The sequence below is a fragment of the Bubalus bubalis genome, chromosome 5, assembly GCF_019923935.1.
Source record: "Bubalus bubalis isolate 160015118507 breed Murrah chromosome 5, NDDB_SH_1, whole genome shotgun sequence".
Taxonomy (NCBI): Eukaryota; Metazoa; Chordata; class Mammalia; order Artiodactyla; family Bovidae; genus Bubalus; species Bubalus bubalis.
Genome location: NC_059161.1, coordinates 11,319,375 through 11,335,471, shown reverse-complemented (window position 1 = coordinate 11,335,471; position 16,097 = coordinate 11,319,375). Strand labels below are relative to the sequence as shown.

General features: G+C 42.9%; 1 long non-coding RNA gene across 3 annotated transcripts in view; it reads left to right on the top strand.

Moving 5' to 3' along the window:
• LOC102390734 overlaps nucleotides 1-16,097 on the top strand; it is a 92,808-nt gene that overhangs the window by 15,650 nt on the left and 61,061 nt on the right. For all 3 annotated transcript variants that reach the window (XR_003109366.3, XR_006551045.2, XR_006551044.2), the window contains exon 4: nucleotides 764-829. This is a non-coding gene — a long non-coding RNA (uncharacterized LOC102390734). The remainder of the gene's footprint in view (nucleotides 1-763; nucleotides 830-16,097) is intronic.

Below are 16,097 nucleotides of genomic sequence, written 5' to 3'. Positions count from 1 at the left end.
CAAATGTGAAACAAACACATGAACAATTAGAAATAATACATTATGTGTTATAAACTATAAGCAGGGTAGGAGTTTAGAAAAGGGAAGATCAACGTTGATTGAAATAACATATGAGGAAAAGGTTAATTTTCTGAGTCTTAAGAATAACTAGTATTTAGACAACCCAAAAGGAAAACAGTGGGCATTTTAAGTGAGTGGGAACCAGGAATGAGGGTAGAGTAGGAAGGTCCTTTGAGGAGGTCCAGATGATGGCAGCATCTGGCAGATTCTGGTGTGGTGGGAAATAGGGTAGATTGGTTTGGTGTTAATAATATGAATGGTTCCCCATCCAATTAAAATAAATAAATAAATTAAAAAAATAATATGAATGGTCTTGTAGCTCAGCAGAGAAATTTAGGCTTCAAAGTATGGGGTGGGGGAGGGCTAATGTCATTTAAATAGTAATTTAGGAAGGCTTTTCTGACACTGATTTTAGAATGACTACAACAGAGAGAGGCTGTCAGAAGGGAGAGATTTGTTAGGGGGCTCTTAGGGGAGAAAGGGTTAAAAGACCAGATGGTGATGGTTGAAATGGATAGAAGAAAAATGAACTCAAGAAATTTTGAAGGAAGGAAGGAGGGATGGGTCTAGAAGGCATTGGTTATAGGGGTTGGGAGAAGAAAAATAAGTCAAAAATGACTCCAGAATTTCTATCCTAAAAGGCTGGGTGATTGATAACACCACTGTTCTCTTGATGAAGGAAAATGATGTGTTCTATTTTTAGGTTATATTTGGGATCAGTTGGATGTCCCATTGGACTGTCTTACAAGCAATTATAAACATGGAACAAGTGAGTAACCAAAAGGCCAGGAAAAAATTGATGGTTAACGGCTGCACACCACCTGTAAATCCGGATTCCACAGCCTGACATTCAAGGTCGCTGCCACCCAGCCCCACCCTACCTATTCACACTCATCTTCGGCGGCCCCACAGTTTGGGCCCTCCTCTGGCCCAATCAGTCAGCAAACTGTGCTTTTCTTTATTTTTTCTCCTTGGAGTTTGTATCGATTATTGCTATTCTCTATGCCTGGGATGCACTCCCTAAATCTCTAATTATTAGCATGTCTTTGTGTGTTAGGGCCAGTGCAGGTCCTTTCCATTTGAAGATGTTTTTCAAAAACTCCAGTGCGTACTCTTCTCTTCTGAAGTACTGGAGCATTTACAGCTTGTGCTATTTGTAAAGCACTCAGTCATATACATGTCCATGTTCTTGTTTAATCAGGTCAAACATGAATACCTACCTGGTTTTATCAGTGAAAATATACATGCCTTGAGGGTAAGGATCAATGTTCTTCTTGCATCAGTTAAGAATTATATTTCACTACTGAAAACAGAAACTCCCAGAGTGGCTGTAAAACACTGAGAGTCAAAGTCACTCAGTCGTGGCTGACTCTATGTGACCCCATGGCCTATACAGTCCATGGAATTCTCCAGGCCAGAATACTGGAGTGGGTAGTCTTTCCCTTCTCCAGGGAATCTTCCCAACCCAGGGATCGAACCCAGGTCTCCTGCATTGTGGGGGGATTCTTTACCAGCTGAGCAGGAGTTTGATTTTTCTCATATATGAGAAGTATGGAGGCAAGTAATCCAAAGCTGGTTTGGCAAATCTTGATGAGAGCAAAGCCCTAGCCTCCCTCAACCTTTCCACTTCGCCATCCATAGCGTGGACTTGTCACTTCCGAATCACAAGTTGGCTGATGCTCAGCAAGTGGAGAGTCAGTGCGGCAAGCAGGGAGAAGTGGGAAGGCAAGGGGCAAGCATGCTTGCCCGCCTCATCAGCCCTGCTTTTAGCTGCTCCTCTGGAAGCTCCAAGTCCACAAGTTCTACTACTTTGTTGGTCAACAGTTAGATATATAGCCACTCTTCTTTGCAAGCAATGCTGCAAATATTTTTTTTTTAAATTTGGACATATTAGCATCCCCACCAAAATTTGGGTTATTTTTGTGAAGAGAAGAGGTGCTGACAACTCATAGGCAATCAGTTTTTTGTGCTTTATGTCTATTTCTCTCTTTCTCTCTCATTGTGTACGTGTTGTGTGTGTATGTGTGTGTGTGTTCTTGTTCAGATACAGATACCCACACACACATATGTGGAGAGAGACAGAGAGATGATTCTATATATCTAGATACTTATCTCTTTATATTTCAATAATCATAAAAATATATATGAATATATATTATATGTATGTATATAGAGGTTTGTTATTACTGCTATATATATTTGAACATACACACACACATGAGTTAGTGAAAACTCAGAAAAATTTAATAAAGATAAGAATAAAATAATCTGATATAATAAATATGATGCTGATTATGATGCACAGTGTGATTAGGCACAAGTGGAGCTATTTGTATGGTATTATTTGCACAAAGTTAAACCAAGGCTTTTCAGTCGCTATAGTGGCTCTGATTAGTTTTCTAGTGGCCAGTAAACATCACTGTTAACAAGAATCTCTGAAAATGGTCACATGATCACATTTCTAAGTTAAAGGTTCTGAGTTAGTGACAAGGGGGTTTAATTTCTGCATGCTTAAGTGTCCCCTTTGTTCTCTTCCACTTCCATGATTTAGTCAGTGATCTTAAACCTGTGTTTGTGATATATTTTTGCATGTTAGAATTATTAGCACAAATGAAAAGATGAAAATACACCAAAGTGAACTAAAAGGAGATTGGTTAATAATTACACACAAATCGCGGCTGTTTTAACAATCTTCAAGAGTTTGTAGAAACATCCTCTCATATAGAGTGGTCTCCCCATCACTGTTGGTACCATGACACTCTTCACCACCCTGACCGTGCTTTCTTATGTTCTCCCAAGGTGCTGACTCCATTCGTTTATCAGCGGAGCTGTGATTAGGACTGAGGTCACAGCTCCAGGCTTAGTGCTCTCCATACTGTTATTCACAACAACAACAACAACAAAAACAGCAATATATATTTATGTAGAACTGTCCGCAGTACCTCAGCAATCATGCTCTATAGACAGGGCGAATACTACGATCCTTTTTAGATAAGGAAACACTATTTAAAAATCATGGCAGGTAGTAGAAAAACAGCAACTGGGACGCTGTCTCATTCACTGGTCATTGGAGGAACTTTCCCCAAGAGAATATACGTACTCAACTGGTAGCTCTTCACCAAGCCAACAGATCAGAAAGTCCCCATCTGAAGCCCCTGGACTAGTCAGCTGAGATGAGGTGACATCTGCTTGAAGGCCATTTCCTAGCTACTCTTCCTATTATTTAATCTTAGCCAATGTTATTATGTCTTAGTAGCGAAACAAACAAATCAATAAGAAAAATTAAAAATTACCATACCCTTTTGCTACACACCATTGCCTTCAATATGATAGTTGAGCTTTTAATTTTCTAAGACAACATTATCACTTAGGGTTTAGGCATCTCTTAATCTGCTGGCTGATGAAGTGTGTGGCAGGCATTTTCACACCAGGACCATATGTGATATAATTACCTAAGCATCACAAAGGAGATAGGTATAGGACCCGTTGCATATCTATTAAGGGGATGACAGGGCTTAGGTAGCATAGATCAATGGCAATGCAATAGTTAAAGACAATTAACATTCCTTGGAACTCCCTTGTTTGTTTTCTTTTGAAACCTTAAAGTTATCCAAATGGAGTGTTAATTTAAAAAAAAAAAAGAAGAAATGTTTTCTTGGGAGAAGACAATATTTTGAAATGTTTTTAATTTATGAGAGCCTGTTTCCTTCAGTCTCCCATTGCTGCATGAGGTTGAACAAATGTTAGCTGCAACTAATTAATTAAGTTTGTAGAAAGTAGCAGCAGGGGATTGGAAACTCGAAGTGGAAGTGAGCATTTTGACTGTAAACATGTTGCCTGCCTGAGAGACTATATCTGGATTGAGTGGTTGCTGAGTTATCCAAAGAAATGCATTATCTCTGGGAAAATCAGGCTTGGCAGGGAGATAAAATAACAATGTCTCTTGCTGGCAAATCCATTCATTTATTTCCCTGGTTCATTGCATATGTTTTGCTTGGTTGCAGCCACACACTATTACTATGCCATCCTCCCCGTGTATGAAGGTGACACGGTAGACTTTCCCTCAGAAGAAAAGGAACTAATATTTGTTGAGTATTTTTTCTGTTTCAGGCTCTTTTTTAAAATGTACATCATGTCATTTCTTTTTGGAAAACAGATATAATTCTCTCACTTAATAGATAAGGAATTTAAAACTCAGAATTTAGGAATTCACCCAGGATCATAGGCACAAGAACTGGGATTTGAATCCAGACTGAAGCTTTTTGAGCTACATCAGGAAGCTGTTCTAGCATATAGGGTGGAGAAGGGCTGCAAGGAGACTGGACAGCCTCTTGCCTGGTTTTCCTTATGGTTGAGGGAAGCATAACTCAGGGGGAAGACCTAGACTGTGCAGTGTTGTTCAGTCACTCAGGTGTGTCTGACTCTTTGCAACCCCATGGACTACAGAGCACCAGGCTTCCTTGTCCTTCACCATCTCCCGGAGCTTGCTCAAGCTCATGTCCATTGAGACAGTGATGCCATTCAACCATCTCCTCCTCTGTTGTCCTCTTCTCCTCCTGCCTTCAATCTTTCCCAGCATCAGGGTCTTTTCTAATGGTCGGCTCTTTGTATTAGGTGGCCAAAGATACAGCTTCAGCCTCAGTCCTTCCAGTGAATATTCAGGACTGATTTCCTTTAGTATGGACTGCTTGGATCTCCTTGCAGTCCAAGGAACTCTCAAGAGTCTTCTCCAACATCACAGTTCAAAAGCTCAGCTTTCTTTATGGTCCAACTCTCATATCCATACATGATTATGGAAAAACCACAGGAATTATGGGAAAACCACAGGAATACTAAGATCATGGCATCTGGTCCCAAAACTTCATGGCAAATAGATGGGGAAACAGTGGAAACAGTGGCTGACTTTATTTTTTGGGGCTCCAGAATCACTGCAGATGGTGATTGCAGCCATGAAATTAAAAGATGCTTACTCCTTAGAAGGAAAGTTATGACCAACCTAAATAGCAGATTAAAAAGCAGAGACTTTGCTTTGCCAACAAAGGTCCATCTAGTCAAGGCTATGGTTTTTCCAGTGGTCATGTATGGATGTGAGAGTTGGACTGTGAAGAAAGCTGAGCACCAAAGAATTGATGCTTTTGAACTGTGGTATTGGAGAAGACTCTTGAGAGTCCCTTGGACTGCAAGGAGATCCAACCAGTCCATTCTGAAGGAGATCAGTCCTGGGTGTTTATTGGAAGGCCCGATGTTGAAGCTGAAACTCCAATACTTTGGTCACCTGATGTGAAGAGCTGACTCATTTGAAAAGACCCTGATGCTGGGAAAGATTGAAGGTGGGAGGAAATGGGGACAGCAGAGGATGAGGTGGTTGGATGGCATCACTGACTCAATGGGCATGAGTTTGGGTAGACTCCTGAAGTTGGTGATGGACAGGGAGGCCTGGCGTGCTGCAATTCACAGGGTCGCAAAGATTCAGACACGACTGAGCTACTAAACTGAACTGAACTGACTAGATGGACTTTTGTTGGCAAAGTAATGTCTCTGCTTTTTAATATGCTGTCTAGGTTGGTCATAACTTTTCATCCAAGGAGCAAGCATCTCTTAATTTCATGGCTGCAGTCACCATCTGCAGTGATTTTGGAGCCCAAGAAAATAAAGTCTGTCACTGTTTCCATTGTTTCCCCATCTATTTGCCATGAAGTGATGGGACCGGATGCCATGATCTTAGTTTTTGGAATGTTGAGTTTTAAGCCAGCTTTTTCACTCTCCTTTTCACTGTCATCAAGAGGCTCTTTAGTTCCTGTTTGCTTTCTGCCATAAGGGTGGTGTCATCTGTATATATGCAGTTATTGATATTTCTCCCGGCAATCTTGTTTCCAGCTTGTGCTTCATCCAGCCCAGCGTTTCGCATGATGTACTCTGCATACAAGTTACATAAACAGGGTGACAATGTAGAGCCTTGTCATACTCCTTTCCCTTTTTGGAACCAGTCTGTTGTTCCATGTCCAGTTCTAACTGTTGCTTCTCAACCTGCATACAGATTTCTCAGGAGGCAGGTGAGGTGCTCTGGTATTCCCATCTCTTTAAGAATTTTCCTCAGTTGGTTGTGACCCATACAGTCAAAAACTTTAGTGTAGTCAATGAGGCAGAAATAGATGTTTTTCTGGAACTCTCTGGCTTTTTCTTTGATCCAGCGGATGTTGGCTATTTGATTTCTGTTTCCTCTGCCTTTTCTAAATCCAACTTGAACTTCTGGAAATTCTTGGTTCATGTACTGTTGAAGCCTAGCTTGGAGAATTTTGAGTGTTACTTTGCTAGCGTGTGAGATGAGTGAAGTTATGTGGTAGTTGGGTAGTTTGAACATTCTTTGGGGTTGTATTGAGGTCATTCTTGAGGTCATATTGGAGGAGTAAAACCATACCAAAACAAAAGACACCATCTTTTTTTCTGGCAGGAGTGGGTAAGTTCGTTACTGGCAACCAAAGAAATCTCCCTTGGAGTATTTCTACTTTACTAAACCTCTTCTTCTTTTACCTGATCATTTTAGATTTTGGGCTGGAGGTAGGGGTTTTAGTTCTGCTTAATTTCTCTCTCTAGTCCTGGATCTTCTAGGCTTTTCACAGTTGTATTTCTCTGGCTACCAAGTGAGTGAGCATCCCTGGGGGATTCTGATAGAGAACCATCTTGGTTACTAACCCTGAAAAGCAGTGTCCAGGCAATCATTTTTTCATTTGGGGTGTGTGAATTATCATTGGAACAGGCAGTCAAAAAAGAACAGTATAATGGATTGTACTTGCTTTTCTTGATTTACTCAAGTGATTTTTAAAAATAGATGCTGCACAAATATAACAAAATAGATTGTACCTAACTGGGGACAGTGGGAGCTGAAACCCCTAGAGATTAACGGATTTCAACCAGTGTCCTATCTTGTATGCAGATGAAAGGATAGATGTATCTTGTATAATCTGAATATTTATCAGTGTCTACAGTTTTCTGGGTAGGCCTGTGGCAGGCCTTTTCGTTGTTGTACCCACTTGTTTTTCCCTGTTCAGTGCTTGAGGTCATATTAGTCAAACCCGGTTCTCTATCGATATCCTCATGACATGTAGCCCGTGCAGTCTGGAATTGTGCTTGTCTGCTCAAACCAAGAACCAAATGTACACATTCATACCCCTTGCACATAATCTCCCTCATTATTCATTTCTCCCACAACAGTCTGGACTGGTGAGAGTCTCCCACTGTTAGGACTGTGGCCCTTTGATTTGGGGCCCAGGTCTCCTTCCTAGTTCTTGCCCTTTTCTCTCCCAGGAGATGGATCTGTATCACTCCAGATCTTCAGATCTTTCTCTTGCCCACCTCCATGTCACCTTTTCTGCTGCCTGTGTCAAATCTCCCTCTGCCTGTCTTGTGTAAGGGCGATTGTGAGTATATAGAGAACCTGCCTGAATAAACAGAGAGGGCAATGGCACCCCACTCCAGTACTCTTGCCTGGAAAATCCCATGGACGGAGGAGCCTGGTAGGCTGCAGTCCATGGGGTCGCTAGGAGTCGGACACCACTGAGCAACTTCACTTTCACTTTTCACTTTCATGCATTGGAGAAGGAAATGGCAACCCACTCCGGTGTTCTTGCCTGGAGAATCCCAGGGACGGGGGAGCCTGGTGGGCTGCTGCCTATGGGGTCGCACAGAGTCGGACACAACTGAAGCGACTTAGCAGCAGCAGCAGCAGCCTGTATAAAGCAGGATAACCTCCCCATCTCAAGATCCTGAATTACATCTGCAACATCCCTTTTTGCCATATAAGATAATATCTACAGGTTTCAGGGATTAGAACCCAATATCTTTGGGAGACATTAGTCAGCCTACAACTCTGGATTGCATTAGAAGCCCTGGAAGAACTTCTAAACATGCATCGCCCACACTCCACCTTAGGTACTTCAATCAGAAACCGTCTAAGGCTTGGGCTTGGCTTGGGCTTATTCTTGAAAAGCTTCTTAGATGAATCTGAAACAACTTCTAGACTACTAGGCTGAGAGCTACTGCACTAGAGAATGATAATGGAGGGGTCGTAGTGATAGGCAGGGTGTCCTCACTGGAGATTTCTGCTGCTAATAACCGTGTTGGCTATCAGCACTGTCTGGATGAAGCCCTCACTTCATACATGTCTTTGAAAGGTTTTCTGATTTTCCTTCATTGGGGTCTTGGACCTGCCTCCTTCAGTTCTTGCTGCTGCTTCTCCGTGAAGCCAACACTGACTGTGTGATGCCCAAGTCCATCCAAGTTGTAAAGAATGCATAGAGTTAACAAGTTAATTAATAGGGATCAAACTTACCTGACCTGACCTCACACAAATATAGAGTTGAGTGTTCCAGAGTTGAAAGTCCAAGTCTGAAGAACATGCCCTAAGGTACCTTTGTAAATTAAAAAAAAAAAAAAAATTAACTTTGGTCTGAACTACAAACCAACCTTAAAGGCAGATCCAGAATTGGAAAGTATGTCAGAGTCCTCCAGAACTCACCATTTGTTTTGGCCATAAAAAGGGAGTAGTTTTTTTTTCTTTCTTACTGTATCCACTTATCTATGAAAATATTGATTTTTTTCAGTGAATGTATTTGAAGAAAGTGGTAATTTGGTCTGTCAAGATCCTTGTGTTATCATGTGTTAAGAATTTGATAGTTTGGGGAAAAGAACCTATTTCGGGAGTTCCTCAGTAGCTATTTGCTAGTGGATCAGTGTTTTCAGTGCCAGTTTGAGAGACATTCCCAACCCTCACTCACCACTGGGCCACTAATTTGAGGGAAGCCATCTTTGCTTCTACAAATCACTAAATTGTCTCTGGAAGGGTAAAAATGCAATGATATCATTTTGGAGGCTTCAGCCTTTTCATAGTTGGAGCTACTAATAGGCTCCATCCACGAGGAAATGCTGGTAATACCTGGAAAAGTGTGGATTGCATCTATAAGTATGGGGAATATTTAACTGGGAATCCTTTGTGGATGGGTCCATTGTCCACATAGCATCGTTCTTCTGACACAGTGTATTATCACCCCTACCACAGTGCCACATCCTGTGTTTTACTATTTGTTGCTGATCATCACCTCAACTGGGGCTAGACATCATTGAAAAGAGTCTATGAAAATATGATGTTTCATTTGGGAAGTCCTTCTATAATCTTTCTCCTTGTAACTACCCTCTTTTTGATCCCATTATTACATGCAGCTTATTATCTCATATTACTTGGTAAAAATAGTAAATGTGTCTGCTTATTAGTGGGCTTTCTTTTGTGTACCCTTTCAATTTAGGGAAGCTGGGTGGTGGGGTTCTTTTCTGAGTCTTCAGTACAGAGCATGTTGAATGCTCAAGGTTTGAATTTATGATGGCCTTCCTTTCTGAACCCCCCTTTTAAGGCTCTCTATTTAACGTTATTTAACATATCCTTTCTTTTCCAAAGTGGCAGCTTCATGTCCTATGGATATCTTGCCTTTTCTCTTGATTACCCTTTTAAAGTGGAAACAGAGCTGTTGTCCATTTGCTAAGTTGTGTCCGACTCTTTGTGACCCCATGAATTGCAGCACACCCAACTCCCCTGTCCTTCACTATCTCCTGGAGTTTGCTCAAACTCAAGTCCATTGAGTCAGTGATGTTATCTAACCATCTCATCTTCTGGAGCCTCCTTCTTCTCCCGCCTTCAATCTTTCCCAGCATCAGGGTCTTTTCCAGTGATTCAGCTCTTCGCATCAGGTGGCCAAATTATTGGAGCTTCTGCATTAGTCCCTCCAATGAATATTCAAGGTTGATTTCCTTTAGGAATGACTGATTTGATCTCCTTGCAGTCCAAGGGACCCTCAAGAGTCTTCTCCAGAACCACAGTCTTCAGCACTCAAAAAATTCTTTTCTGCTTAGCAGCTCTGGCAGGTGGTCCCAGTAATACCTTTCTTATCTAGGAAGTGGTTCAATTATTTTCATCTCTAACAAAATGACGAACTTCAGAGTATTCGCCCAGGGATAGAAGATGCAAAGAGTGGAATTGCCAGCCTCACCACCCCTGTGTGGAGTAAGATACCTGAAAACAGCCTCACTCTCAAGCATAAATTCCCCTCTTTGTCCAAAGAGTAGCAGTGGCCGAGGCGTTGGCATGCAGATACTTGCAAAGTGAAAATGGATACACTTCCACACTCCTCATTCCTGGCCTGGAGGACAGCCTGCCAACCGTGCATGCATGTTGGTTTGGCACCGAGACAAATGTTCCCTGGAGCATAGACTGAAACCACCAAACTGATATCACATGGGACACCAGCCAAATTCTGACCTTGCTCTCTGTAGGTGAGTGGCTGTGGAATTAACCCGCTATGGTTTCCTGCTCCAGCTTGGTTGGGGGTCTGGATTTTTTTTTAAATGCCATATTTGAATATTGTCACTCTCCTCATTCCACTGGTATCTACCAGCCACAGAACCAATCTCCTGGTCTTATAAGCAGTGGGCAGCTATTTATCTCTAAGAAATAGACGAACCACACGATTTCTTCTTACCCCTTGAGAGGGAAGGGCCACTAAGGAAGTAGTTCCAAAACTGTGCCCGGGGTGGCAGGCGCTGTGGCCAGCGATGTGGGCATCTGTGATCACTATCTGTTCCTTTTGCATCCTTCTCCTCTACATTTTTCTCCCACTGCTCCAACTCCTCCCCTCCTCCCTCCTTTTCTTTTCTTTTTTTTTGTTTCCAACCCTTATTTATTCAGAGCTTCCAATATTCTAAGTTTTTCATGAATTCAGGGCTTTAATTTAGCATGTGGGGTGCTGGCGCTTCCAGCAAGCTGCTTTGGTCATTATTTCCAACTTGAGGGAATAAAGAGACAGCGGGGTGCAGGGGAGAGCGGGGGGGCTGGAAGCCAGAGGCGGCATCCTAGAACCGGTCTGCCTCTCACTGGCTGTGGGACCCTGTCTGGACACGCCCTGGTTGCTGGCCTCAGTTTTCTCCCACAACAGGCTGGGGAATCAGGATAAGATGATTTCTAAGGCTTGTCTCAGGCTCTCACTCTATGGGGCTCACCGGCCACGTGAAATCCATACTTGGTTCAGCCAGTCTCCCTTTCCTTTTAGTTTTGAAAAACTTTCTTGTTCAATGGATGAATGAGGAGATGTGAGCAGAGTCCCTAAACTAGATTTCTCCAATGCAGAATATGGAAGGGAAAGCTTTTCTTTAAATCAGTTTTCAGGGGCTAGAGACAAGGAAGAAAAAAAAAAATTGCACTTCCTGTCTTGAAACGAGAACCAATGTTTTCCACCAGGATCAGAAAGTGATTCAAGTGGTATTTGCTGTTTTTTAAAGATCTGATTTCTGTACTGTAACAGAAGCATGTATACTTGTGAGAGGAAAATTGTACTTTTGGAAGGAAAAGGTTAAAGTTGGCTACTGATATTCATCAGGAGATGGATATTTAATCTTTAATCGCTTGTCCTAGGCCTCTACTTTGGATCAACTCATTATCCCGAATAAACGATGTGTCATTCCCATTATTTATGTTTCACTGCAGCCAAAGTATCTGGACCTCGTTTTAGTAAGCACCATTCATTTCGACCCATTCAGTATTAATCTCCCTGCTAACATCTTTCCTGTTCTATGTGCTGTCCCCTATTTGCTTTTATGTTTTCTGCAGAGTGTTTATAAAAGGATAATCTTTTACAAAGCAGACAGAATTTTTGTGTATAAACTGCTCTGTTTGAATGCCTCATTGATATACCATCTAAAAACTGAAGTGTTCAGCAAGATTAGCAAAGCCCTGAGCTATGGAGCTGGGGGAAAACATGAGAACCAGCCCCTTCTCTACAGGAGGCAAAGGTGACGAAAGATGCCTGTCTTTCTCAGTGGGAGTGAGGCAGAGCTGTTCCCCACGCAGGCCCCCATAGGCCTGGCTGCCTCCAAACTAAAGGGGCAGAAAGCAAGCAGCTCAGAAGTCACTGGAAAAAGTGCGGTGGTCCAGTGACTTTCTTTTCTTGGAGATTTCTGGGAAAATGCCATGGCAGATGCTGAATTTACATGTGGTCCTCCCTTTGGCTAAAGCCTTTTCAACTTTCCTGAGCTTCAGACACTTGTGTTACTGTGGTCCACCCTGTGGAAAGGCGGTAGCAGGAACGAAATAAGACTCCAAGGAGGATGACGGTCTCTTCTGCCTCGTCCATCTTCTTTCTCCAGGCATTGGGATCTCATCCAAGCAGCCCTCTTTCACAGAGAGGAGGGAGGGAATCACTTCATTTCACAATGGACAAAGAAGGTTCCTTTGTGGAATTTTGCATGGCATGGGGTCTCAAATACGCCACTGATGAAAAGACTTAACAGATGGACTCTGAGAATAGGAATACGTTCAAGAAAAAAAACATTTAAAAAAATCAGTGGAAGGGGGTTGAGTCTGGCCACTGTAGATGCTGAGTGCAGGAAGCGCACTGAGCAAATGCTTTGGACCTTAGACAGGGTGAGTTCAGCTGGTAGAGACGAATGGAAGCATCTGAACACAGACTGTGCTTGGGTTTTTAGTTGGCAATGTTGTGGGGGAAAAAAAAAGTCCCAAGATGCACGGTGCCAAAAATTATACGTGCCTTCAAAGAGTATTTTTTTCCAACAAATTGATCACTTTGATTACTCAATCACAAGGCTTGTTATTTTCTCAGAAGTGCCCTTTGCATACATGGGCATTTTTGCCTACATTTCCTCATTTGTTAGGGAAAAGTTCAAAGCAGACGTGGTTGTGCTACTCTCATGGCATAAACCCTTAAACACTAAGGGCCTGCCAAATCTTCTCTGAAGATCTAAGCTATAAAAACACTCAGAATGTACCCATCAAGACTGTCGACAGTCAGCACTGCTTAGGGTTTTGTTTTCTCTCAAAGCTACCATTGCTGGCCGTTTATCACGAGCGTGGGGGCCCTTGTCTCAATCTGCAATCCACATCAAGTGAAGGCTCACAGACATTTGAGAAGAACCTTGAACCTTTCTCTGCGGCCTTTAGGGAAAATAACAAGACGACAGCTCTTCCTCACCACTTGGCAAGAAAGCTGTGTACGTGGGGCCGCCGCAGGGTCTGGGAGGGACTGGGGAGTTCTTATACGGAGCCTGTGTGAACTCAAAGAATATAGTGACTAGGTCTTCATGACAGGGAGTCAACCTCTTGACCACAGGGAAATTATGGTGTTGGCTCCTGGGACTTTGAGGAGCCATGTTAAGAATATACAAAAAGGGACTTCACTGGTGGTCCAGTGGCTTTGATGCTGTGCTCCCAATGCAGGGGGCCTGAGTTCGATCTCTGATCAGGGAACTTGATCTCATGTGCTGCAAGTGAAGATCCCATGTGTGGCAACTAAGACCCTGCGAAGCCAAAAAAAAGAATATACAAAATAAACTCCTCAAATAGAGGGGCTGCTTCAGTTATTTCAGAGATACTGATCTCAGCGGTGCCTCCTTTTGGACTTTATTTCTTCTATTTTCCATTCCTTTTTCATCTACACTTCTGTTTCCTTCTCTTCTTTTCTCTTTAATTTTCTTTGTGTCCCCCTCCGTCTTTCTTTCCCCCCCTATCATTTTCTGTCTTCCTCTTGGAGCTCTCCAAGACTATAATGTAGTAAACACGATCTTTGCTTCAAAAGGTTACATTATCATTAGGTAAATACAGCCAAAACAAAAGTGTCTAACGTAAGGGTTTTCCATTTCAGCACCTATCACTTATTAGCAACTGCCTGGAGACCTGTGTTGAGAGGACTCTGAGTTTAGAACTGGGCTCAGAGGGAATGAATGCCCTGATCAACTCGATGTGACAGCAAAGGACAGAGGGGAAGTGGGGAGGAGGAGCCCTCGTGGCAGAAACTTGCCATCCTGGGTCTCAATCAGGATTTATCAGCTGTGGCACTGTTGACATTTGGGCTGGATGATTCTTTGTTGTGGGGGCTCTCCTGTGTGCTATGGGATGTTTAGCAGCATCCCTGCTCTACCCACTAGATGCCAGTGGCTCCCCCACAGTTGTGACAACTCAAACTGTCTTTAGTCATTGCCAAACGTGCCCTGGGGGGTAAAATTGCCCCTGTTTTAAAAAATACTTGTCTAAATAACTGCCACAAGACTAAACACAGGGAAGTAAATGAAAAAATGAAAGAGGCTGGAAGGATGCAGAGCTGTGGAGAGGAGGCGAGGCTGTGCAAGAAGTGGCAGGATTTGAGATGGCAGAGAAGTCCCCAGGCACTGCCATTACCTTGTGCTACATCTCACTGGCTCAGATGGTAAAGAATCTGCCTGCAGGGCCGGAGACCCAAGTTCCATCCCTGGGTCGGGAAGATCCCCCGGAGAATGGAATGGCAACCCACTCCAGTATTCTTGCCTGGAGAATTCCATGGACCAAGGAGCCTGGTGGGCTACAGTCTACGGAGTTGCAAAGAGCCAGGCATGACTGAGTGACTGAGCTCCTGGATCCATATATGTACAATGTCTGTGCACTGAAATTGGGTCACAAGGCCCCAGATCTGCAGTTGGCAGGCTGGAGACTCAGGAAGAACTAATCTTTTAGTTCAAGTCCAAAAGCAGGGAAAATCTAATGTCCCAGCTCAGAGTTAGTCAAGCAGGAGTTCCCTGTTACTCAAGAGAGGGCCAGCCTTTTTGTTCTCTTCAGGTCTTCAACTGATTGGATGAGGCCCACCCTCATTAGGAAGGGCAATCTGCTTTAGTCAGCTTACCTACTTAATCGCATCAAAAACACCCTCACAGAAGCACCTAGAATAATGTTTGGCCAAATATCTGGGTGCCTTGTGGCTCAGTGAGATTAACACATAAAATTAACCATCACAGGTTTCAATCTCCCCATTTGTACAACAAAGGTAATTATAGTACTTTTATGGTAACTGAGATGAATCCTCTCTGATTTGGTGAGTGGATGAAAAGCTCAGGAAAATAGAGTGCCCTCATTTGTATCTCCAAAAACTGCTATCATTGTTGATGTTTTTATTGAAAACACTTACAGACAGAGACTAAGTTCCAGCCAGAGGGAGATGAGGGTGCTGGGGAGGGCAGAGAGAGGGACAGCTGGCTTCATGGGGTGTGTGACCTGCATAGTCACACTGGACCCCACACTTAGAAAGGCCTCAAGCTTGTTTAATGCATCCTTCTTGCTTTGTCAGCATGCTTAATAACTGTAGGACAAGGGCCCTGAATTTTCATTTTGCACTGGACCCCACAAATGATGTAGCTGGTCATGGAGTGGGAAATAGAGCATTTTAAAACATGCTCAGAGAGGTGTTAGCATGCTCTCTGGGCTCTGCCATATCCCAGGTTCCCCTCCCTCTGCTGCAGAATTCTGCAGGCATGAAAACTGCCACAAGACATTCATTTTTAATGACTTGTTATGGGCTTCTTAGCAATATATCTTTGGGTATTAAGGTGTGGAGTCAGAGATTTAAAATGATTGATGTCTTTGCTCTACACGCAGGGTCTCCCACACTTACCGAGTGCCAGATATCCACTTGGGAAATTTATGAGAGCTCTCAGCAGCCTAAGCGGCCATCAAATATTAATCAAAGATATGTAATAACTAATATATACTTAAAGAATTGAGGAAAATTAATATTCAAGGGAAGCATTCAGGGGCCCATAAAAATAACAAATGCTTAAGAGACTCAGTCAAGGTTGGCAGGTTCAGAACTAGGTCTGCTCTTACACTTGCTTGGAGACTCTAGCTTTGCTGTCTGGTCCTCAGATGCTTAGATGGCAAGAAGGGGAGGGGGGCTTTAGTGTTTATCCCAATGGATCTGGACTCCTGCTAAATGAAAGGAGTACACTCCTACTTCAGGACATTGCATTTCTACCCTACTTCCCGCCCCCTTTCCTCTGTACCTCTTTCTCATAGCAGCTAATTCTCTATGAGGTTGTCTTTTGGCAGCCCCTTGAGGACATATTGTGTCTTATCTCTCTTTATATTTTCAACACCTAGGACAGTGGCTTGCTAAAAATATTAGGTTGAACATCACGATATTTCTAGTCTTGTAGGTAAAAAATGGACAAATAGCAAT